The sequence below is a fragment of the Boleophthalmus pectinirostris genome, unplaced genomic scaffold (genome assembly GCF_026225935.1).
Source record: "Boleophthalmus pectinirostris isolate CB_2022bp ecotype Guang Dong unplaced genomic scaffold, ASM2622593v1 HiC_scaffold_7, whole genome shotgun sequence".
Taxonomy (NCBI): Eukaryota; Metazoa; Chordata; class Actinopteri; order Gobiiformes; family Gobiidae; genus Boleophthalmus; species Boleophthalmus pectinirostris.
This window is the reverse complement of record NW_026571473.1, coordinates 42,500,612-42,510,165: the sequence shown is the minus strand read 5'-3', so window position 1 is coordinate 42,510,165 and position 9,554 is coordinate 42,500,612. Positions and strand designations below refer to the sequence as shown.

The window sequence follows — 9,554 nt, the reverse complement described above, 5'->3', positions numbered from 1 at the left end:
TTCAGACATGGCACACCTCCTGTTTAGAACTCCATGCCTCGACTTGCACTGTGTAAGACTGGGGGCAAGATCAGGCCCAATGTTTCTCCTTGCATCTTCACGAGTGATGATGCTTGCAGTCATGTTTTGTACAGCTTCAGTGTTTAAATGTGACACATTAAAACAAGTAACTGAGATGAAATAAAAGTGAAAAACATTCGCAAGATCAGTATTTTTATTTTTTTTAAACATTTTATTAAGTTTTCAACATTTTAACACAACACATAAAACAAAGAGCAGTCTGAGCATATGTTTTCAGTTTCTCATTACATACACATATTACCCAATTAGGCAAGACACACTGACCCGGTCAAACAGGGAACCAACCGCTCGCCACAATCACGCCTGCTCCTTTCTTGGATAATGTAGTTTAGAAGTCACTGGCATACATCAAGCAGAGGCCACAACTCCATAAAAAAATCATCGATTCCTTCCAATTTTGCACTGACTCTTTCCATGGGTAAGACTCTAAAAATGTCTTTATAGCACTGGGTGACAGTTGGTGGCTTCTCTTTGAATCCAATTAAACAGCACACACTTACATGCCAGAAATAGTCATTTAGCCACTAATTTAAATTTACTTTTGTCTGCCACCTTGTTTAATGGTGGCAGCTCCAGCAGAAACCAACCCGGATCCTTCACCAGTTTTAATTTCACTATGTTGCTTATTTCTTTATTTACATGCCAGAAACTTTGAGATTTTTGGGCAAGTCCACAGACGTGTAAATATGGTCCATCTGTGCTTTACATTAAGACATAAAGGTGATCTACTTGGGTCTATCCTACTCAAAAAACTGGTGTTCGTGGTGGCCTGTGTAAAATTTTTAAATTGGGTGTCTTTATATTTGTTGTTAAGGAATAGTGAAGAGTCGAGCGGATACAGTCCTTCCAACTATGTTCCTCATAGAGACATTGGAGATCTCCTTCCCAACGATTAATCAACTTTTCAATATTATGTTGATTGTCCCTGCAAGTTTGAGTAAAAATTGTTTAATGACACTTTCTTTAAATTTAGATCACGACAGCTTTTTCAATAGGAGTTAACTGCATATTCCCATGGGCAGCATTAAAATTTGAACTGATAAAGTGACGAACCTGCAAATAAGCAAAGAAGTCCCTCTGAGTGACTCCAAATTTGTTCTGGACTTGCATAAATGACATAACAACATTACTATCAAAGAGATCACCAATAACTTTTATTCCTAAACTATACCACCTTTGAAAAATTGCACTTTTAAGACCAGGCTGAAACTCGTTTTTATAAGTGGTGTTAAATAGCTGAAGTTAGGATTATTATTACCTGCCATTATTCATGTCCCGCCAAATTTTTTTTGGATGTCCACCATGGGTTAGACTGCGACTTAATCTTTTACCCACAAGTTCACTCACCAAAAATGGGGACATGCCCAAGACTCTAAAGGACTCTTTCTCCTTTTAAATGTGTGTAACCCACTCATGAATTACTTTACAATGACAGGCCCAATTATAATGCAAGAAATAGGAAGATTTTTATTAATGTGTTTTGGTGACTTAGAGTGTCAATAATATTAATAAGTTTCGCTATTTGTAAGGAGAATCTATTTTTAATAAAGCCTGTTTGATCAGATCTAATAAGTGTTGGAAGGTAATTTTCTAATCTTTTTGAAAGCACTTTGGAAAACATTTTACTGTCCACATTTATCAAACTAATTGGGCGGTAGGAGTTACATTGATCTGTTGGTTTTCCTTTTTAGTGAATCAGAAAAATATTTGCTGAATATAAAGTGAATGGGAGGCTACCAATAACTGAGGAATGCAAATACATGTTTAGGAGCGGTCCAGATAATTGGACCTGGAACACTTGGTAAAATTCAGGTCCATAGCCATCAGGACCGCTAACCCTTCCACTCTGAAGAGATTTAATTGCACTAACAACTTCTTCCTTTGTTATTGTTTCACCAAGAATGGTCTGATCCTCCACAGATAGTGTTGGCAAGTTAAAGGTTGTATGGAGGATTTTTTTTGTTTCAAATTGTCAGTGATAGATTAAGAGAGCAGTCGCCTTGGTAATATGATGATAAAAAAAAGAGAATAAAAAGTTCATCAACTCGGACGTGGTGGGGCTAAACATTTGCAATAGATAACACACTGCGTCGTTATTGTGAGCTGACAGGCTGTCAATAAACCCTACGTTTCAGTTAACTGACTTGTCTGCGCCGCCGTACGTGGTTTATGTACGACTGTCACACAGTCCCCAGACGCACAGACGCACAACGCTGTTTACTCCACCAACAAACAGTTCTAGCAGTTTGTTTTTACCTATATCTTCCTCGAGTTCGCCAAATTTGTGCGATGGCGACAAGAATCCAGGAGCAGTCGCCGAAAGAAAGTCCGTTTTTTGAGGTCGCTGAAAAGAAGACAGGGGAAAAAGCAGCAAAGCCAAACTAAGGTGAATCTGGAGATTCATTCCAGCGATGGCGCGACTGAAGCAGACGAAGGGTCTAAGACTCAAGACACACTGGTCACAAATCTCCTGGACACGAAACTCTGCTTATTATGAAAAGTATTATTTCCAAGACGAACAAACATTTTTCAGGACACGAATGTGATATCTATGTCTGAAAAGTCATTTTCAAGGCAAAGAAAAAGTCGCTTGCTGCTGCGTGTTGAGTGTTCATTCACACGGATCTCGTGTGAATGAACTCACCTTCTCTGCACCCCTTTCCTGCCCTCTTCTACTCCTCGTCTGTTCTTCCCTGCTTCCTCTCTCCGTCTGTAAACCAAACTTAGTTAGTTGTTACAGTCATGTGCAGTTCACCGCTGTAAACAAACCTGTTGTGGCGTAGAGGAGGAGGGAGGAGGTGTTTCTACTAGAGCTGAGGGGCGGGGGGGTGGTTTTACGCGCAGACGAGCAACATTTGAAAAAGGACAAACAGTCGCTGGATTCTCGTTCTGGAAAATCTCTTACAACGTTAATCCAAGATGTGCACAAAGTGGTACATCACAACATTATATACAAACATATTTTATAATTCTATAGAGATTCCACCTGTGTGAGCCCAAACTCAAACTAGCCCAGAGACGAGTGTGGATGGTCAGTGGACTGAGTGGACACTCACCTCAGGGAAGAGAGCAGGGCGACTGGACAGGTGGGACAGCGGGAGTGGACAGGTGGGAGTGGACAGGTGGACAGGTGGACAGGTGACAGGTGGGGACAGGTGGGACAGGTGGGACAGGTGGGACAGGTGGGGGTGGACAGGTGGACAGGTGGGAGTGGACAGTGGGACAGGTGGGAGTGGACAGGTGGACAGGTGGGACAGGTGGGAGGTGGACAGGTGGAGTGGTGGACAGTGGGAACAGGTGGGAGGTGGGACATGTGTGGGACAGGTGGGACAGGTGGGTGGACAGGTGGGACAGTGGGGTGGGGTGGAGGTGGACAGTGACAGGTGGGACAGGTGGGAGTGGACAGGTTGGGACAGGTGGGACAGGTGGGACAGGTGGACAGGTGGACAGTGGGGGTGGACAGGTGGGACAGGTGGGAGTGGACAGGTGGGACAGGGGACAGTGGACAGGTGGGCAGGTGGGACAGGTGGGACAGGTGGGACAGGTGGACAGGTGGGAGTGGACAGGTGGGGTGGTGACAGGTGGGACAGGTGGGACAGTGTGGGACAGGTGGGGTGGACAGGTGGGGTGGACAGGTGGAAGGTGGGCAGAGGTGGACAGGTGGGACAGGTGGAGACAGGTGGGACAGGTGGGAAGGTGGGACAGGTGGAGTGGACAGGTGGGACAGGTGGGACAGGTGGAGACAGTGGGACAGGTGGGGGTGGACAGGTGGGAGGTGGGAGTGGACAGGTGGGACAGGTGGGTGGACAGGTGGACAGGTGGGACGGTGGGACAGGTGGGACAGGTGGGACAGGTGGGGTGGGAGTGGGGGGACAGGTGTGGACAGGTGGGACAGGTGAGCAGGTGTGAGAAATCAGGGGGTCTGCTGTGGGATGGGGAGCACATGAGATAGACACTGGTCTTAAAAGAATGCAGCAAAAACTATAAAAGACTTACAGTGATGCGCGTGTGTGAGAGGAGCACGTGTGCGTGGAGTGTTCGGCCAGTTCTGTCATGGCACAGCTAAAATTTTATATTCCTCGCACCTCTTCTGGCACCTCTGCTGGTGTGTACTTGCATTGTGGAGCTGTGGAGTTGTTTTATTGTACACATATGTAATGTTCTCGCCACTCTCTGTGCTGCCTGTGATGACACAAAGACTGCAGACATTACTCACACTCATTGGTTCAGATGTGATCACCATGTATGTACTTGTACCGTCCAACTCCAGCCTCCTGCAGCGAAGTACAACCCCACCTGGACACGCCCCTTCTTTAATGCTTGTGCTAGTGCTAAGATCGGGGGCAAGATCGGGCCCATTGGCTTTCTTAGACTGTGCAGTAACAATAGGAGAAGACCGGCCAGTCCAGGTGGAGGTCTTCAGGAAGTCCACACAAACAAACTTGGAGTTATTCAGCTACTACAACACAGGGCTGAAGTGGTTATTATAAGCACAGAGGGAAAGGAGAAAAAAGAAGAACATGTCTATAAAACCCTCTGTGTTTGTGGAGATCCTAAATGGGCCTTCAACAAAATGAATAGAAGTAAAAAAACAGGACAACAGAGAATCGGAACCCAGGAGAAAGGGGGTAACTACTCCTTACATGGATTGTGGTTCTAATAAACTACAGAGAACTTTCAGACAACATGAAATCCCAGAGTATTTCAAACTTACAAACACTTTAAAACACAAAACTGGTCCAAAGGACAAAACACCGAGCCACAAACAAAACAATGTGATCTCCTCCATTCAGTGTAGTGAAGACTGAAGTGAGCGCCGCACTGGAGAAACTAAACAGACACTTCACAAGAACCAACACAGGACCTCAGTCTGCTGTTCATCTCCACCTAAAAGACACGGGCCACTCATTTGAGGACAGTGAGGTGCAGATCTGATCCAGAGAAAAGAATTGGTTTGAGAGAGGGGAGTTAAAGAGGCTGTTTTTGTTAGGAACGAGAATCCTTCTCTAAACAGAAATGGAGGCCTCAGACACCATCTATCTCCTATTTACAACTCCATCCTCAAACCTAACTCAAAACAACGAGAAGAACAGGTGTAGTCAGGTCAGGTCCAGAGGTGTTAAAGCTCCATTATGGACCTGAATGGTTCTGCTAATAAAACCCCACACTCATGTAGGTCAACAGGCCGAACTAACAGAAACTGTAAACAAGTGTGTGTTAGTTTCAGAGGAGTTTCAGTGTAGTTAGAGCCCCCTGCTGACAGATATAAGGAAGTACCCACCAGCGTTTTCACCAGAACTGAAGAGGCATCTTTGATGAGCCGAGAAACGTGTTTGACCAAATAAACTTTGTCCAGTTGAAAAACTGAATTTCTCCCTTTGCCACAGCTGCAAGGTTTTTAACAGGAGCAAACAGGCAAACTCACATTACACCAGTTTTATCTTCTCTGCTCTGGCTTCCTGTTTAGTTCTGTATTGATTTTAAAATCATGGTTTTAACTTACAGAGCTCTAAATGGACACAGCCTCAGTACATCAGGAACTTACTGCGGCTACACCTCAGGTCACACCATCCAGTCCACAGGTCAGGGCCTCTTGATGGTCCCAAAGACCAGATTTATTTAAAACTTGGAGGGACCTGTGCTGTCAGGCTGAGGCCCACAAATGATAGAATGCCCTGCCCTGGCCCTCTGTAACACAGAACCTACAGACTTTTTTAACAAGCAGCACAAGACACGGCTATTTAGACAGGCTTTTAGTTGACTGTAATTCCTCTGTCCTTGGACGTGTTGTTTATTTTTTATCTGCAAAAGGTTCTCTATAAATAAAGTCTTACTTGCTTACACTCACTAGTCCTCGGCCTCCTTCCTTCCGGCTTGCGTACAGTCTCAGGGAGCTGGATTTGGGATGAACCCTCCACGTGATCAGGAGCTTTCATGTCTTAACTTCTGTGGTCTGTATCTCCTCCTTTGGCCAGTGCATGATTTCCTGCAGGGATCTGATCAGGGGCGGAGCTGTTTATTGCCTGGGCCTTGTTTTTCCATTGAGCTGCTTCTTAGGACTTGTCTCACTCTTTGCAGGTATTTGGCCGTAGTCACTTTCCTTGTCGCCTCTTCGAGGAGTCATTTGCTTGTGGGACACCAAGGTACTTGTAACTGTCCTCAACATCTGCTATTGTTCCCTCTGGGAGTGACACCCCCTCTGTGTGGACTACCTACCTACATAAATATTTGTTCAAGACTGAAAAATGTTTTGCCTTAAGAAAAATGTTATGTGTCATCATAATTGAGTAAATAAACAAGTTATAGCAAAGGAGAAATTAAATTTACCATGAATTCTACCTGGACGACTGAGGGATTTTTCACACATAAACAAGTTATGTAAAAGAAACTGGGAAATGAAATCACTCACATGTGTCTGAGTTGTTCACTCTCCTGTTGTGTTCATTTATATTTTTGTGATATTCTGAGGCTGAAATCACTTTGTGCTTCACTTTTGCCTCTGTACAATTTATTAGAAATAAGAAGTATATTATGACACAAAGCAGAGAATATGAGAAGAAACCACACACAAGCACTTTATTTTCAGTTTTATGTAATTTTATTAACATTTTTAAATTCATATGGTGATAGTTCAATGAAATCAGATCAGATCATGGTGATTTGACAAACACATCACATTTCATAACACATTCTGTTCTATTGTTATTTAGAATCAGTTTTACAATATCATATTGTTGTGTTGATAAATATGCACAAACATTTAGTAAAAAAATATTAAAATAAAAATGTTGCTCTTCAAATGCTGTTCAAACTGTTTTCATACAGTCCCTGTGTCTCATCATTATTCCTTTGTATTTAACAAAGATTATGTAAGTGTACAATTTCATAACATTTAGATCTTATAAAAACACAAATTAAACAGATAAAATGTATTGATCTCTCGTTGTTTTCTTCTCTTAAATATATCGCATAGTCTTACAAATGTTTAACTCTTTCTCACTTGTGTTGCTCTCATTAAAACATATAATGATCTTGTTTCATGTTCTGTGTTCTGTTTTTGTTCTGTGTCTATTTGTACATTTCCTCCAGACTTTTTATTGCCTCTTCATAACTGATGTTTTTCCAATCGTCTGGAATTTCTCCACGACCTTCATATTTTAAATTATAGTGTTTTTCCAGTTCTTCTTTAAATGTGCACACGACCCACTGCCAATATGACAGTTTAAACAGATCAGGGGTGATGCTCCATGTGTCAAAACGAGGACCAGCAGAACGATATGTTTTGAAAGGCACTGATCTGTCTGAAGCATCAGGGGAAAAAGAGCGATCACCTGCTACTTCTGTTGTGCAGAACGACAAAGACATCTCCACTGTGCCTCTGTAGTGAACACCATTGACTGAAGCAGATCGATGAAAAGGAACACTGTGGTCAATCCCACCTTCTTTAGCACTTTTGTGATCTTTGACTGTGTTTGTACAAACTGCAGCACAGAACGGACATGTCTCCCAGCAGCAGTCACACAGCTGATCGATCAGGATCTGGTCTGGCTTCTGTCTCGACTCATTTAACTCGTCCACTGATAATGTTTTAAGATCAGTGCAAATGGAATTTAGCCCTTTCTCTATTTCTTCTTTCAGAAAGTCTAAGTTTGTTACATCACTAAAGTTTTCAGAGGAAATTGTCCCAAATGTCAGTTTGTCTTTTATGGATCGTACAAACTCCTGAAGCCACTGGGAGATGTTTCTGTTCTGTGCCTTTGACACTTCATGAAGAACTTGGACTATGTGTTTTTGGAGGTTTGAGATGTTCACCTCAAAGAAACTCTGACATTTCTCCTTGTACTGTGTTTGTAAGAGTTGTGTTTGCACTTCTTCTCTGATAAAAAGTCTCTGTGTATGACCTGGGGTCCTTTATGTAGGTAATGTATCTTTGAAATTCTCTCTTTTCTGCCAGTGACTTGAGCAGATGTTTCTCCAGGTTGAGTCGGTTCTCTTTGAATGCTGGGACATTACATTTGAGTTCTCCAGCTACATCGATCGCTGTCTGGTTAATCACAGCCTCTGTCATAGACACTTTGAGTTTGTTACAGATTAATTCAGCAAGAAGAACTGTTGAGGAGCTTTCTTTACAGAAACTCTTGAACACGCTGTAGTATTCATCTTTCTTACTCTCCAAATATGTGTGAGCATCATTGTTTTTCATGAACTGAGAATGAGAGTCTGAGATCCACTTTTGTGTCCTGTAAAACACAAACAGAATCAGATCCACTTTAAACTCTTTCAGGAGAAGGAATTTCCATTCAGATTCAAATATGTCGATATTTTTTTTCACATTTATGCTCATTTCCCTCAGGTAAGTTGAACTGTAGCCTCTCTCTGCTACAGGTTTGTTCTTTATTTGTTCTGAGGTCTGTATTTTCAGCGGTTATAAGATTTTCCATCTGCATCTGCTGCTCCTGTGGAAGGCGACCTGAAAGGTATTGAACTTTTTCTTTTGTAGTAACCGAAGTCTCTTTGAAACCTCTTTCTTTGCGCTTCAGACCAACATAATCAGTATAATCTCCATGTTCAGCCAAAGTTTTGTAAAGCTGTAAACCTTTTCTTGACTTGATTAAATCCATTTCAAAACCAAGCTCATGAAATGACTCTGATCTGATCCTCTTCCAGGTTTATCTTCTCAGCAGGTTTTACTCCTTGTGTGTTACTTCAGAAACTAAATCTTTCCAAAATTGGTCAAACTGATGTTGCAGTTCTTGATCATCTTGTGTTTTGCCTCTGAGTTTTTGAGCCAGCTCTTTGCTTTTTTGTAAGAGTTTTTTCTCAAACACAGTTTTCTTCTCCTCAAACTCTTGACTTGCTTTCTTCTGTTCAATAACATTATTCAGTTTTCTCTGAAGTCCTTGAACCAGTTCATCATGAAAAGTGTTTATTTTAAGTTCATGTTGTCCACGCCACTGAATTAACATTTCTTTGTCTTTGTCATTCTCAAAGTATTCTGACATGGACTTCTTGATTTCATCATATTTCTTGCTCATTTCTTCATTAAGAAAACTGAGGTCAACATGGTCAATAGTTCCATTTGTAATTTTTGAATGAAGTTTTTCTTCAATGTTCAACATTTCCTTCCTCAAAGCCCAAGTCCAGTTTCCATATTCAACCTCCAGTTTTCTGTAAACGGCGATCTCAAGAGAGTTTTTGAAGCTGAACACAAAGTTCTCATTTAAAAGTGCGTTCCAAAGATCATGAATGTTAGTTTTGAAATCAGAGAGAGTGACACCAGGAGACTTTGAGGCTTTGGAGAGAATGAAGCTCCTCAGATCTTGGACACTTTCACTGTAGCCTGGATTTGGAGGAGCCATTGGAGGACTTCCCTCCCACAGCTGAGCAAAGTACTTCACATCTTTTTGAACATCAAACTCAATGATGTCACTGAAACTTCCAGCTTCATGACCTTCCTCTTTGGCTGCTAGTTC

General features: G+C 42.2%; 1 protein-coding gene and 1 pseudogene across 1 annotated transcript in view; both read right to left on the bottom strand.

The window, feature by feature from the left end:
- LOC129412093 (interferon-induced very large GTPase 1-like) overlaps positions 1-9,554 on the bottom strand; it is a 218,737-nt gene that overhangs the window by 199,968 nt on the left and 9,215 nt on the right.
- On the bottom strand, positions 6,709-8,497 carry LOC129412175 (interferon-induced very large GTPase 1-like; annotated as a pseudogene).